At 32.0% G+C, this 16,042-nt stretch overlaps 1 long non-coding RNA gene across 1 annotated transcript; it reads left to right on the top strand.

The window, feature by feature from the left end:
• The first annotated feature begins 10,809 nt into the window (after positions 1-10,809).
• Positions 10,810-12,226, top strand: LOC140434078 (uncharacterized). Its single transcript, XR_011950021.1, has 2 exons — positions 10,810-10,949; positions 11,191-12,226. It is a non-coding gene; the product is annotated as an uncharacterized lncRNA (long non-coding RNA).
• The last annotated feature ends 3,816 nt before the right edge of the window (positions 12,227-16,042 follow it).

Raw genomic sequence — 16,042 nt, 5'->3', positions numbered from 1 at the left:
ATACTTTCCGTTTATCGATAGTCCCTTCGTTTCCCAATTTAGTGATTTAAAGATGTCTTCAAGTGCGGCAGTAAATAGTTTTGGAGATATGTCTCCCTGTCTTACTCCTCGGTTGATTTTTATTGGCCTCGTTTTCATTCCGTTATCCATCGTGACTACCATTTCAGCGTGTTGGTATATATTATGTATTAATATCCTATATCTAGAATCTATTCTGCTGTTGACCAGTGCTTCCTCAATAGCCCATAATTCTATGCTGTCAAAAGCTTTCTCGTAGTCTATAAATGCTAAACAGATTGGTAAATTGTATTCGTTAACTTTTTCTATTAGGACCTTTAGTGTGTGAAGATGGTCACATGTACTGAACCCTTTTCTAAATCCGGCTTGCTCTACTGGTTGATATACATCGAACTTTGTTGTCAATCTATTTGTAAATATTTTTGTCAATGTTTTATAAAGTTGTGATAGTAGTGATATTGGACGATAATTTTTCAGATCTGTATTGTCCCCTTTTTTGTGTATTAATATTGTGTTAGCAGTATTCCATTCCTTTGGTATGTTTCCTTCAAATAGGCATTTATTAAAAAGTATTTTTAGGTACCTGATGACTTCTTCTCCGCCTTCTTTCAACATTTCTGCCAGAATTCCATCACTACCCGGTGCTTTATTTCTTTTCAATTCTTTAATTGCATTTTCTATTTCTACTTCGCTTATTTCGGGCATTACTTCAGAATTTACGTTTGTTATTTGTCTTTTCAGATTTTGCTTTGAAGAGTCGGGGGGATCGTTTCTTGAGCGGTATAACTCAGTATAGAAGTTTTCAACTATGTTTGATATCTGAGCTTTGTTTGTTTCTAGTTGGCCTTGTTGATTTTTCATAGTTATAATATTTTTCTTTCCTAATTTCGGTTTGGTATATTTCAGACTTCGATTTTTCTCTATCACTCTTTCTACATGTTCTTGTTGATGTTTTTTAATATCGTCTTTTATCTGTTTTCGTATAGCTCGATTAAGTTCTTTGTATTCTGTGGTATTTCTTTTGTTTAGTGACAGGAGCTCTTTTCGTTGTTTCATAATAAGATTACTCTCATGTCATCTGTCATGAATTTCCCTTTTATATCTTTCGTTATCCTCGGAGTGACGTCGGACAAAATTAAAAATTTTCCGATCAAATATTAATTTATACTTATTTTGCACATTTTAGATTTTCTTGTCTTCTAAATTTTCGATCTTTAATAGAATATTTTGGAATGAAATATTTCTATATTATTTATAGGCAATTTTTGGTACTAAACGCGTACAAAATTAAGGTTTTTGCGCACGAGTGTGGTATACGTGATACATTTTCGGGTACTTAAATATATATAACCGAATATTTTTAAAATTTAGATTGCAATCACTATAAATGATTGTTGGGTACACTAAGGAAGTAATCCGTGGTTACTTATTTGTTCTACGATGAATTAATTATTAGAGCCGCTCGGTAAAACTGATCATAACCTCAAATAAGTTGTTTACAACTCTATAATGACATTTTTAATACCGATGACGGTTTTTTGTCACAAACTCGTAAAAACGAAGAGAAACAGTGTCGTGAATAATTGTTTGTAATTCTTTTGGAAAATACTTTCATATTTTAAAAAAATGGAGAATATACAATGGAAACATCGATACAAAAAAAAGAAAAAGAAGTTTACAGCATTCTTCTTCTTGGTAATACAGGTTTTTATTGGTACTGTTATGGAATATTTATGGGGGTTATAAGGGACCTGAGAACAGTCATAGAAGTTTTCATGACAGGTATGGAATGTTTTAGGGGTTCTGGCGATCTTAGGTTAATCTGTAATATTTTTAGGGAGACTCTGAATTACTTCAGGGCAGTATGGATTGTGAGGTGATTGTCGTGGAATAGAGTGCCTTTTTTTATGAGTTCCCAAGAGCGTCAGAACTGTCTTAAAGGTTTCAGAGCAGTGCTTTAATATTTAAAATACCTTATAATTTATTCAGAATGATATCAGTCTAATTTGTAGTATTTTAAAGTGCTCTGGAACAATACTGGGCAGCCATTTTTATTTGAAGACTGTCATGGAATGTTTCTGGGACTTCTAGCGGATGTTTGGACATAATTTTGACCTGTTTTCTATTAGTCATCACACAAATCCAGTTTTATTCATGTTGATTTATTCGAAAAGAAACCCTGGAATAGTTGTAGTATTTTTGTAATCAAATTCTATGATCTCTGGCTGATGGTACTGTTTTTCCGCGATGGCCAAAAGGCTTCTTTTTCAGAGCTACACGTTGAAAAAGATTGCTTTATTCGCCCATGAGCTGTAATTGATGTAACAGAATGTTTCTGTTTTTAGGAGGAGACAAGCAAGAAGCCTGTGAAAATTTACATTTCACTATGAATTCAATTTTATTAAGTGGCTCCAATAATTTCATCATTAATTGTACTTTCAAGAAAAATATAGCAAAAAATACAAATTTTGATTAATATTTTGAGATTTTTTTAGTTTTCTAGAATTTTAAAACTTACTTTTACCGATTTGGTAAATTTATTGTCAAAAATAATAATGCTGTACTGATTTTTCTCAAAAAGCGTATGTTACTTTATTTTACACTCACTTTTATTACTTTTTATTAATTGTGCATAAAATAGTTTTGGAATTTTTGGTAAATGGAAAAAAGTTAATAGTTAGAATATGGATAGGATGACATAATGTTTATTTTTTTCTTATTAACAACATATTGTATTTACAAAGATTTTTGCTGTTATTAGTAATTTCTGGATATATTTACGTGGCATAGGATATTAAAGAATCCCCAAAGTAAACACTAAATGTCAAAAACCATATATCCGTCTGCAAATCTGCAGAATGGACCACAACAAAGTAAAAAGAGGGAGGAAAAACAAAAAATTTGGCTGATATTAAGATGACACAAGAAGAAAAACAAGATATTTGTGTTTTATTATTTTTCTACATATTTATTTAAGTAGATACTAGGCCACTTCATCACTAACAGAAATTGTGCGTTCAAGGTTACGTATTAAAAATTCCGAAAACAGTCAAAAAAGCAAGAGAAAAATCGTTAAAAATGTCAAAGTTGTCGAATAAGCGTCAAAAAGTAAGTCAAATTGGTCAAGAAACTTTGCGACGTGCGACAAAAAAAATTTAAAAAGCTTATGATGATAAGAAAAAACCGCCAAAATAGTCTAAAAAGCTCATTGAAAAGTGTCAAAACACGTCGAAAAACTATTGGAAATCATAAAAAAAGTTTCAAATGAATAATTTCAAAAAAGAGAAAAGGTTAAAATAGAAAATGATAAAAACCATCAAAATCGTCTAATAACACAGTGAAAGTGTCTAAAAAGCATCAACATGTACGAAAAATTACTACAAAAAGCATCAAAGAGGACCGAGAAGGGCCAAAATGTATAAGAGAGTCGAAAAAGCGACAGCCTCATAATCGCGTTATGGAAAGCAGAAAAAAAAACTGAAATGATAGCGTTTCTTTTGGCGCTTTTGACACAATTTCAATGCTTTCTTTCAGCGATTTTTGACTATTTTGACATTTTTTAAATATATTCGTTCCTTTTAGTAGACAATACTTTACTAACCTATGAATGCTATCTTCTTTAGCCTTCAAACATATCAAGAAAGTTGTATCAAGAAAAAAAATGGGCCGAAAGCATCCATATTGAAGAAAAATATCGATGGAAAACTACCAAAAAGAGACGCAAAAGCGACATAAGAGTTTCAAAATCAAAGAAAAAGCTTAAAAGCTTCTAAAATTGCTTCAAAAGAAGGCAAAGCGTCAAAAGGGTAGAAAATGTAACAAAAAACCGTCATAATTGTCGAAAGGAACGAAAAAGTGTAGAAAAGGCCCCAAAATATCATCAAAATAATCAAATCATTGAAATATATCAGAAAATCTTAAAAATATTTAGAGAAAGTATTAAAAAGCGTTAAAACACGTCCAAAACGGAGAAAGTCAGATAAAATGAGTCAAATGTAATGTATTTGACTTGGTGTTGTATGCGCTTTTGACTCGTTTTCTTCATTTTTGAGTCTTTCTCTTTAGTTATCCGACTATTTAATGCTTTTTCGACGCTTTCCCATACTTTTCCGACAAATTTAACACATTTTTGATACTTTCCAATGTTTTTCGACAAATTTGGCGTTTTTTTTGACTCGTTTCAATGAATTTTCGATGATTTTGACGCTGTATAGATGTTTCTTAACACTTTTTACGACCTTTTTGGTAGGTTTAATTTGCTTTTTTGTACTGGTTAACACATTGTATCCGAAAATCTTTGAGGAAGCATTAAAAAGCGTTTAAACACGTCCAAAGATGAGAAAGTTAGTCAAAATGAGTCAAATATCATGACCTTGACATGATGTTGTTGCGCTTTTGACGCGTTTTCTTTATTTTTGAGTCTTTCTCTTTAGTTATCCGATTATTTGATGAATTTTCGACGCTTTCCCATACTTTTCCGACAAATTTAACACATTTTTGACACTTTCCAATGTTTTTCGACAAACTTGGCGTTTTTTTGACTCGTTTCAATTAATTTTCGATGATTTTGACGCTGTTTCTTAACACTTTTTACGACATTTTTGGTGGGTTTAATTTGCTTTTTTATACTGGTTAACACATTGTATCAGAAAATCTTCGAGGAAGCATTAAAATGCGCCGAAACACCAAGAGTCAACTGTTGCACGCGTTTTCTTCATTTTTGACTCTTTCTCTTCAGTTTTACGCTTCTCCGACTTCGAATTTAACACATTTTTGAGACTTTCCAATATTTATTTGAAAAAATTTGACGTTTTCTCGACAAATTTAAATGAACTGTCAATGATCTTGACGCTTTTTAGACGTTTCTTAATTCTTTTTACGTTATTTCTCACGTATCTATATTTTTTTTCCTAATCAATATTTTCGTTAATAAACGAAGTGTAAAATTCAGTACAGTATTTTTAACACGTTAAGTGCCACGTGAACAAATATGCGGTTCACAAACGAAAGAGCCGCCCAGGCTACTTGACCCAACATATGGGCTTCAGTACTATAATAAAATAAAAACGGGATTTGGCACTCCGGGAGTGACCGAAGAGGGAAAGCATAGCCTTTTTATCGTCTACGTACGGTGGTTTTAATTTAATTCAATTCCATTCGATTTGACTCGATTCGATGCAATTCAACTCGATTCGAGTCAATGTTCTATTATTTTCGTATTTTAATTTTATTTTACTTTACTTTAGTTTGTTTTATTAAGAAATTCGGATGGGACTGCGTTTCCTACTCAACGTAGTGTGTGGACGCGCGATCTGTAGTTACATTGCGATTCTTTTGTTTTTATTTTTTCACATTTCGGCTCAATCCATTGCATCGATCAATGCATTCTGTCCGTAGCCCGCGATAAGAAAGCTATGCTTCCAAAAACAAATTGGCACAAGGGGAAAAATTTATACTATAGTAGAGGAGCCACAGTTAGAATGCTGCACGGCGCGTAGTGATTCCACTCATGTCGTCACGGAGGTAGGTGTGTGGTAGACTGAGAAATCAGGACCGTACGCGCTTCGTTTCAAAAATTTTTATTCATTAATTTAACTGAGTTAAATAAGAGAATAAACAAAAAAAAAACAAATTAATTCTAATGCCTCATAAATACTTATACACGATATATTTTCGCCAAAGAGAATTAATTTGGCTTCTTCAGGGCTGAAAGAGAATAAATTATAATTAGCTACCATATATTATCTATTAAAACATTATTGATCTTACCGTAACTTAGAATTGTAGAGTTAGAATATTAAAAAACTTTGCTAGTAACATAGTGGTGTTTTTTGTTACTATGTGCAAAAAAAGTTTTTTTTAAGGTTTGAAATGTATGGTAGCTTTGAACTTAACAAGCAAAGGTATACCCAAGGTTGTAGTTACATTGGGTTTTTCGATTAGCCATTCATTCAGCATTCTTCGTAGGCAATTGTTCTGTGCGCGTATATTCCAGTGCTAAGATTCTTAAATCCCGTCCTGATGCGCCGCTCGCGGCAAACCGGCAACGTGGTCAGCCGTTCTCCCGTAAGAAATACATTGTCTATCTTACCTGCACTGCATTCTAACTATGGCTTCTACTTTAGCATACTTGGTGGTTAACGTGTTACATAATATGCACAAAACCTAAAGTAACTTTCTAGCATGTAGCTTTCTCGAATATTAATAAATCAAGAGATTTTGCTGGTCATTCAATGGTGAACATACAACTTAAGTAACTCGAAAAATCTTTTTGCCAAACTCTTAGAAAATGATGTATTATAAAATTAACATTAACATTTTTGCACAGTGTGTAAATTACCACAATGAAAGTAACAATTATAGAAACTCGATAAAAGTAAACAATGTAGATACCGTAAAAAAAATTGCATTGTCTACAAAATCACACGAGAAAGTTTGTGCTATAATACCCTGATTTTCATGGTGAATTTTAACGAATTACTGGTAAGTCTATGCAAGTAATTTAAAAATTGAGGGTTTTTCATAATAATTTTAGTGTAGTACGGGGCTGTTGTACAAACTTATAATTGTATTGACATAAGGTAATATCTGCATTCATCAAATATTAAATGTTGGTTCATAAAACTCGACATTAGTTATTTTACCAGTTCTACAAACAAGTTGAAGGAGTGGTACTAATTTATACCTAGTGTCGAGTTTCACTTCTATTTTGAAGATTGATTGCCCTTACTTTTGAAATCCTTGACTAGATTTTTCCACTTTTTTTAATACTTCACTTGTTCTCCTCAATCTGCTTTTCGATATCTCTTTGAGCTGCGTCTGCCCTTCCTTTTCGTGGTCGAACCGGTCTCGTCTTCCTTGTTTTTGTCCTTTTCGTCGACACTCATAATTACTCCACAAATCTTAATTTTCTGTCTTAGTTTATATCTAAATTAAATCCTATTTCTACTACTTGTGTAGCTCTTACGATTTTTCCGAGGAGTTTCCTCTTCCAGATTCCCATCTTTTGTTCCCCCTTCGTGTTCAAATGTAATGTTTCGAATGGGAACAGTCTTGTTCGTCAATTTATTGCATTATGCAGAAAGGTTTGGCTGCCCTCCCTTTTGATTTTCAGATTTGTATTCTGTAACGCTATTTCTGTGCTGCCTTTTCCAATCTTATAGGAAAGCCAAATCATCAAGGATTGCTTATATGCTTAGGTGCAATGTTAGAATACTAATTTTTGAATCAATCTATTATAAAGCTAGATACATTAATCAGAACCACATTCTGGTTGAAGGAAACTATAATTTTACCTAAAACGTCAGAATTGTCACAAAATTAACTTGTCTTTAGAGATTAAGTTATGTTACGTTAGGTAGGATCATAGACATATAATACAAATAGACTGACTGTTGAAATACAGGCCCGTTCCCCCAGTGCGAAAGAGAAAACTGACGCAAAGTAATCGCTGCATATCTTTCCAATGGACCGGGATCGTGACGACCGGGTTTCTAATCGACCACGTTACCTTCTCGTTGGTCATTTAGATCACGTGGTCGATAAACCCGGTCAGTCTAATGGATAGGATGTACCCACCTAATCCCGACAATAAATTCAGGGTGTTAAATTATTCTCATTACTCGAATCAAGATCATTCGAATCTGCTTGAACTTAGCATCATTTGTAGATCATTTACTTCACTGGCTAACTGTTCCAAAGTATTCTCTACAACTATTCGGTTCAAGTATCGCTCTACACCGGTTCCTCATTGTTTCTTTATTTCTTCCTCAGCCTTAAGTAATCCAACTTTCGACGTAGGCCTCCTCCAAATCAATCCAGTGTTTTCTATTTTGCGCCACTTGCTTCCAGTTGTGTCCTCCAAGCGTCTTAATATCATCAGTCCATCTCATTTGTGGTCTTCCTCTGCTTCTCTTTCCTAACCATGGTCTGCATTGTTGTATTTCGTGGTTCCATATTTTATCCTTCAGTCAGGCATTGTGTCCTGCGAAGCTCCATTTGCGTCTCTTTTCCATCAACCGTTTTGTTCCATCACTTATTCCGTCTTCTTTATTTTTCGTTTTCTTTGCAACAGTCAGTCCTGATTTCAAGAGCTTTCGTTGCATTTCTTTATTAATTGTGTTCATGTCGGAATATTCTTGTTGATAATGTTCTACAAATTCTTTTCTTAAGACTTCTCTGTACTCATCTCCCTTCTGTCGCATTTTAGTTTGATCTCTCTGATTACAATAATTATGTGGCCTGTTTCTACTGGTTTTCATCTGTTTAACAAGAATCCTTGCTCTTAAAAGGCGATGATCGCTGTCAGTTGTGAATCGATTGAGAGCAGTTATATCTTCAAAACTGTCTTTGTTTCCACACAAGAAGCGATCGATCTCGTTCTTCGTCTTTTTATCGGGAGATATCCACGTTCATTTTTGGGTTGCTGGTTTGTTGAAGTATGTGTTCATGGCATATAAATTTTGTTGTTCTAAGAAGTTATATCCCACCTAAACAGAAAGTTTATTATAGAATGACACCATAATTTAATGCAAACACTTCGACCAGCCACGTTATCTCGAACTCTTGTTCTCAAGCTGAGGAGCGACGTGTCCTTGAAAAGGTTGTAATGTTTTATAGAATAAATATATATATATATATATATATATATATATATATATATATATATATATATATATATATATATATATATATATATACCTAATTTAACGCCATCACTTTTGTGTCTTTAAAAAAAATATCACTTCGTAGTCAAAACAATTTTTTTTAAGTAAATTTGTCTTTGCCTTGTGTCAATACATATACTCTTCCTGTTTCATGATGTAAGTTTTGTTAGTGCCCTTTAACTTATTTGTTGTTTTGTTGGAATGTTTTTTGTTATTGATGTTTTGAGCTGTAAGATAGAATGGTGAGCAAGTAGTGCAGAAATATGTAATTTATTATATTTAAAAGTCAAATTATGTATAAATTGTTTTTACACAAATATTTACCTATAGGCTTCTGAATAGAAATTTAAAAATATATATTGAATATACTATATTACATTGTTAATACTGTTATTGAAACAAAAAATATATATATGATAGATAATAAAAAATACTTAAATCTTTTGCCGTATTTTATGACATGCTGGTGTTTTATTTATCTTTCCTACTCCTAGTAAGCTCAGACAACATGAGGACAAGACTTGTTTGAAGGGCGTGCAAAATTGGACGTTTCTTTTTTTTGGAAATACAGCGAAAATCGGGAGAGGAGCAACACCTAAATGGAATTGGTGTTTGCTTAAGGGTGTCCTGTTTAGGTAGATTCTTCGGCGTGTTTTTGAACATAGGGCGTAGGCATTGGTGTTGATTTTTCCACCACTGTGGGCGGTTGTTCTGGGATTGTCCAAAATCGTGAAGAGTACAGAATTGATTTTTGGTTGCTATCGAAAACCTACAAAAAAAAGATGATATAGTAGGCAGTACAGTAGACTAACGCGAAGCTTCATAGTACTTTTTTGTATTTTTAATATTAAATAGAGTAACTTTATTATTTATATTTTAAACAAATTATATTGTATTAAAATATTTCAATAAAATATTATGTTTGCTCGTAACGCCACCTACTAACATTGTAACGAAGTATTTTGCCTACCACATAGGGTATTACTATGGGGGGTTGAAAATTGGAAACAGAAATTATTGGGGGTGGAAATAGGGCAAGCAAAAGATATGATACTTATGCTAACGGCACTCAGGATTTATTTGGTTCGTGGATAAGTGAATGGCAAGGGGATTGGATTGAGGTGGAATCAGTGCTGTTCAGTGACATTTTATCTGATGTGCATAGAAAAATTAACCCGGTTTAATTTATTTACGGCAACTATAGACATAATATGGACTATTTTATTCGTACTTTTAGTTGAAAAATAGATTAAATTATTTCAAATATACTAAATTATTAATCTCTAAAAATTTAAATTACAGTTCTGTCGTAGCTTGTCACAGATTTCTCAATTTGAGATTGAGAGTGGGCATTCTAATTGTTATTTATTCTGTGCTTCAGGATCCGCAATATATGTTGCCTAACAATCACAATAAATGTATTATATCTACATAAAATATAACCTTACCTATATTTATATTTGGTTTGGTTAACTTTAAGGAAAGTACAAGCTGAATATAGCCGCAAATGTCAACCATGAAATAAAATATTTATAATGTCGTGTCGTATGCTTCAAATATAAAGAAAGAAAGCATTTAAAAAGTACATTTTGAATATACTAATTTATGAATTCTGCAATGTTTTATTTATATAAAACAATAACGAGTAAATATTTGTCTTTTTCGAGATTAATTGCAAACATTTGTTGCAATCTGGCAACTGGTGCATTGAGGATTGCCAAATCTATCAGACAACAATTGCCAAAAATTCTAATCTTAGACAAGGAAAGTTGTCTAAGATTCTAATAGTTAACTGCAACTGCAACCAAAGAAACAAATATTTACTCGTTCTTGTTTTATATAAATTAAAAATTGCAGAATTCATAACGTAATATAATCAAAATATACTTTTTAAAAGCTTTCTCTTTTTATATTTACATAACGTACAACATATACCAGATAATGTTGAAGCAATCTATAATTAAGAGCACTTTTATCAATTGACACCGAAATTTTTTGATTTCAAATCCTAATGGGGATTCCCCTTAGATTGTTATTGTTGGAGGGAAAGAACCACAGATTTACGCAAACGCATACGTCAATATCGCCAAAGCTGAAATAGTGAAATGAGTAAATTATAATTGTAATAGAATTTGACAAAATTCTGTCTAAAATGTAGACATTACGAAATTGTATAGATCTACTGCTTATTTTTCCACTTACCCATTCGACAGTACTTTTATTTTTTACCAGTCATTTACAGTTTTCTAGGTTTTTGATTGGAAGGTCAACTATTCATTTTGATCATGTGTACCGATGTTTACAAATACAAAGGTCATAATCACAAATGATGGGTTTGTGTTTCTTAGAATTAGAAGAATTAATATATACAAGAAATACAAGATCATCCACGAAACCTACAATTTGTTATTTAATATTTAAAATTGTGGCATTAGTTACCTATTTTTACATTATTACAACGATCTACGATTTGGTAAGATTAATTTTTTCGTTTTTATTTATTTAGAAAATGGTTAAACGCTCAAGATGCGCCCGTTTCGTAAATTTGACCAAAGGTACAACCCCAAATGAACTAATACAACATATACAGAGATTTGTCCCTTCAATAGCCAACATCGAAAAGGTTTATATGGGCGAGGATTGCCATTTAGAGTTAATATTCGCGTATGTTATATTTAAATGTCACGATGATGCAACTAGGGTGGTTAGTCGATTAAACCAGACGAAATGGAAGAAGCTTTGCTTAAATGTTGAAACCATTGGTCCATATCTCGAATATACTGAGTACAATAATGAAGAGGAACTTCAAGAAGGTCCTGCAATCAAAAGATTAAAAAGAGAAATAGATCTAAATCTATCTGATGTAGAGATTGATATGGAAGATTTATATTTAAGGTATTCACCATATAATTCACCAATTTATAGACCATGCAGTCCAAACTATGAGATAACTAGTCCAGGTTATTCACCAAGTAGTACACGTTATTCACTAAGTAGTCCAAGGTATTCGCCAAGTAGCCCAACATATATGATAACTAGTCCATCCAGTCCTGAGCCAACTAGTCCAAAGTATTCACCAACTAGTCCAAACTATAATCCAACTAGTCCAACCTATTGTCCACATAGCCCATCTTATAGGCCAACAAGTCCATCCTTTAGTCCAACATCCTCATAAGGTCAGACACAATTCAATGTAAATCAAACCAAATATTTAACGCTACTGATTATTTGGTGCGCTACTGATTATTTGATATATTTATTGTTAATAAAGTGATTTTGAATACTATTGTATAATATGTTTTCTTATGCTTGTTTATTAATATTTCCTGTACTACAGAGTATCAGCATTTGCAACACAGATACAACATATAAAGTAATCTGATTGATTCTGTAAAGCCTCAGCTTGGACTTCAACACCTTGTCGACATTGAATCTCTTTGTACGTACATTGTAAGAATAGTGTTTTCAATATGAAATTAATTCTTTGTATAAATTTTTTATTAATTTTATATATAAAATATATCATCCATCTATAGAATACATATTAGTCTTTTTAATAGTGAATTATGGTATAATACAGGGTTAATGCATTGTGGTGACACAGTTTATTGGTATTGTGAGTTAATTGTTAATTATTTGTTACATATTTGATTTATACTGCATTGATTTTTATTCCTCTCAACATAGCTTCATTATATCTCTTTATAAAATGATTTAAATAAATAAAAACATTTAGGTATGTTGCACCTTCTATGAGAGAAGTATGTATATTATATAAAAAATCATTAAAGAAAGGATGAAGGAATAGCTTTGGATTTCAGAAGAAACATTTTCTATAAAACAACTTTCAATTCCAAGTTGTACATTGTAATCATGGTCCTCCAAGAGCAATGGAAAAACACAGCTACATAAATTCCATAAAATCACTTTACGAAGACACTGGATGTAGAATAAAAGTTGGACAAAACTACTCAGAACAGTTTAAGTCAATATAGGACTTTGAAAAGGTTGTTGCCCGTCACCAACCTTCAAACTTCATATAAATTAAAACTGGAACAAATGGAAACATGTAAAGATGAGAGAAAAATTGACAACTATATCCATAACCTTTGGTTTGCCTATGATCAAGCCTTAGCACAAGGCCAAGATGACATCATCTACATGATAAAAAGCTGGATGAAAAATTTAGAAGATGAGAAAATGACAACTCAATAAAACAAATAAATGAATATAAATATTTGGGGGCAACTTTAACAAATATCAGATAAGATAAAACAGATACAATAACTAAAATAAAGGAAAGCTAATAAAACGACAATTACACTTGATTATATGGACCAACCATATTACAAGCAAATACAAACACCAAATCTTTAAACAATAGTGGAAGTAACATACATGAAGGATGGACAAGAAAAGAATACCACTGAGAACTTAATAATGGAAACTAAATAGGAGGAAAAGGGATGTCCTAGATTATAGTGAAACAGACAAATAACAATCAAAAAAAGAGACCTCACTGAAGAAGATATTTATGATAAGAAATAGCAATTGGGATGTGGCAAACAGAATATGTTGTATAAAGTCGTAGAAAAATAAGTAGGAAGTATATATAGCATAATAGAATATGCTGTATAAAGCCATAGAAAAAAAGTAAGTAAAAACATAATTTTTAGAATCATTTTATTTAAAATTGTCAACATATTAGTATAAATATAAAGTATAGTTTAAACAAGTAACTAACAATTAGCTGTACACTCGTTTAAAAATTGTGGTCTTTAACTGTAGAAGTTAAAAATATGAGACAAAAACATTATTTGTTCTTTTTAGGTGGACCTGAAAGGATTTGCAGAATTAGAAACACCTCATTATTTGTAGAAAACACTCCAAAAATTATGTTTAATCGCTGTCAAATTCTTCAATTTCATTTAAATTAGAACCTTCTTGACAAACGTCTAGATCTAGCTCAAAAGACTCGTATTTAATACATTTTGGTTCCTGCTTATATGAACTCTCTTGTTTATTAATATTTTCCGATTTCTCACCGATTTGCGTACGATTATCTTTATTTCTGTTATTACTTTCCACCATACTTTTCAAATGCATCCATTCCACATCAGTCTGGATAATTTCTTTGTCCACTTTTTCTATCAGATCTGTTAAAACACTTTCTAATTTTTTTAATTGTAGTAGTTTGCCGAATTCTGGTAAAGCGCGTGCATTGTTGTCCATTGTTTTACTAATAACACAGTTTAACCACAATTTTTCTTTTTTATACTATGCTAATAATCCAAGAAATCAAGAAACATCTAATTCTAATTCTAAACTGTTCTGTTCACACTAGAAATTCATTCTTTAAGTACAAGCTGATTATAGCCGCAAATGTCAAACATGGAACAAAAAATTTCGGTACAGCAGTGTTGGCATGTTTTTATAATGTAATGTAGATGCTGTATGCTTCAAATATAAAAAGATAAATCTTTAGAAAATTTCCTAAAAAAACCAACGCTAGAAAATGTAAAGAGTACTTAAAGTACTCCTTACTATCATTCACTCGCGTATGTACACCAAATTAGAAGAACACCTGAGTGAAGTTCAATTTGGATTCAGAGCAGGACTCGGAACGAAGGAAGCACTTTTTAGTTTGCAAGTTCTAATACAAAGAGCCAGGGATGTCAACTGCAATGTGTATGCATGTTTCATTGATTTTGAGAAGGCATTTGATAAAGCCACACATGGGAAACTAATCGATATCCTAAAAATATCAGGATTCGGTGGTAAGGATATAAGACTGATTTTAAACTTATATCTTCAACAAAAAGGATCAGTGCAAGTGCAGTTCACAGTCGAAAAAAGAGTTAGACAAGGTTGCATATTGTCACCGACATTATTTAACATATACTCTGAAAACATCTTTAGAGAGGCCTTGGACGAATCAGATGGGATTGCTGTAAATGGCCAACTTATAAACAACATTAGATATGCAGACGATACAGTGCTGCTGGCAGAAGTGCGCAGGGGCTCCAAAGGATGATGGATAACGTTGTAGAAACATACACACAAACATAGGCAGATTTAGAAGAATGAGATAGCAAGGGGACGACTCGGTGGACAGATCAAATGCGTCGATTATACGAAAAACTTTGGACAGCTGAAGTTTGTTTGTTGTGTTCACTTGATCTTCTACTTTAGTTTCTGTTTGTTCTTCTTTTAATTTATCATGTAAAGAAAAAGGTATTCTTCTTGGCGGTTCTAAGGTTTAATATTTTTATCAATTTCTAAATGACACATTGGGTATACAACCTAGACCAATAAAAACTTCTTTATTTTTCTCTAGGATAGACTCATGACTTACTAGACCAACTCTTTTTATTAATTTTAATTTTTGACAAGTATCTAGACCCAAAATTGTTTGACACTCCAAATTCACAATAATGAACTCAATACCTTCTAACCTATTCACAATTTCAGATAACAAATTTACTTTTCCTACAATAGGTATCACATCGTTTGAAAAATACTTTAATTTATACACCTAGTTTTAGTTTTACTTATTAGTTTTAATTTTTCTACATTATTGACCAATTCTGATTGATACTATATTGTTTTAAACACAAAATATCGATAATTTCCATTACTAGACGGTTGTACTGTACTTTTTCTTAAATTTATTTTATTTACACTTTTAGTTTGACAACATTTTGCATAATGACCTTGTTTTTTTACAAAAATGAAAAATAGCTACTAATGCTTTACATTTATTTCTATTGTTTTCACCACATCTTTGACAAACCTTTCTTACCACTTAATTATTTTTATTATTCCTACTGTGGCTTGCATATCCATTATTTCTTGATTTAAAATTAAAGTTCTGACTTGTACGAACAGCCGTACCACAGAATAATAAAAATTGTTATTTATTCTGTGGCCTTACCGTCTATGTTGTGCTGTTGATTATCATTTCTCCAACTTGGACCTGGAACTTTACTTCTATACCTTGAATGATTTGAATTGTGACTGCTATTTTGGTAAAAATTCGAACCTGGACCATCTTTAAAGTAAAAGAATATCACGATAGGTCAGCAAGAAACCTACCAAGTCTGTTTGTTGGGGAAAATGTATTTTATAAAAAGTTTCCATCACCACCGTGGATACCAGCTACTGTGATAGAAATACAGTCTGTCCCAAATCCTTCTTTCAGTGCGTCACTAATTTTGACGTCATATAGAATTCTAAGAATGTCGAGAATTATTGCATGACATTTTAGTTAAATTTGATAGTTGTAGGATCGTAATCTCTCTTTTTCTAATTGAAAATAATTTAATAATTTTAATATTAGTCTTTGTTCTTTCTGGATA

This window comes from Diabrotica undecimpunctata, chromosome 2 (assembly GCF_040954645.1).
Source record: "Diabrotica undecimpunctata isolate CICGRU chromosome 2, icDiaUnde3, whole genome shotgun sequence".
NCBI lineage: Eukaryota > Metazoa > Arthropoda > Insecta > Coleoptera > Chrysomelidae > Diabrotica > Diabrotica undecimpunctata.
This window is presented reverse-complemented; position numbering and strand designations above follow the sequence as displayed.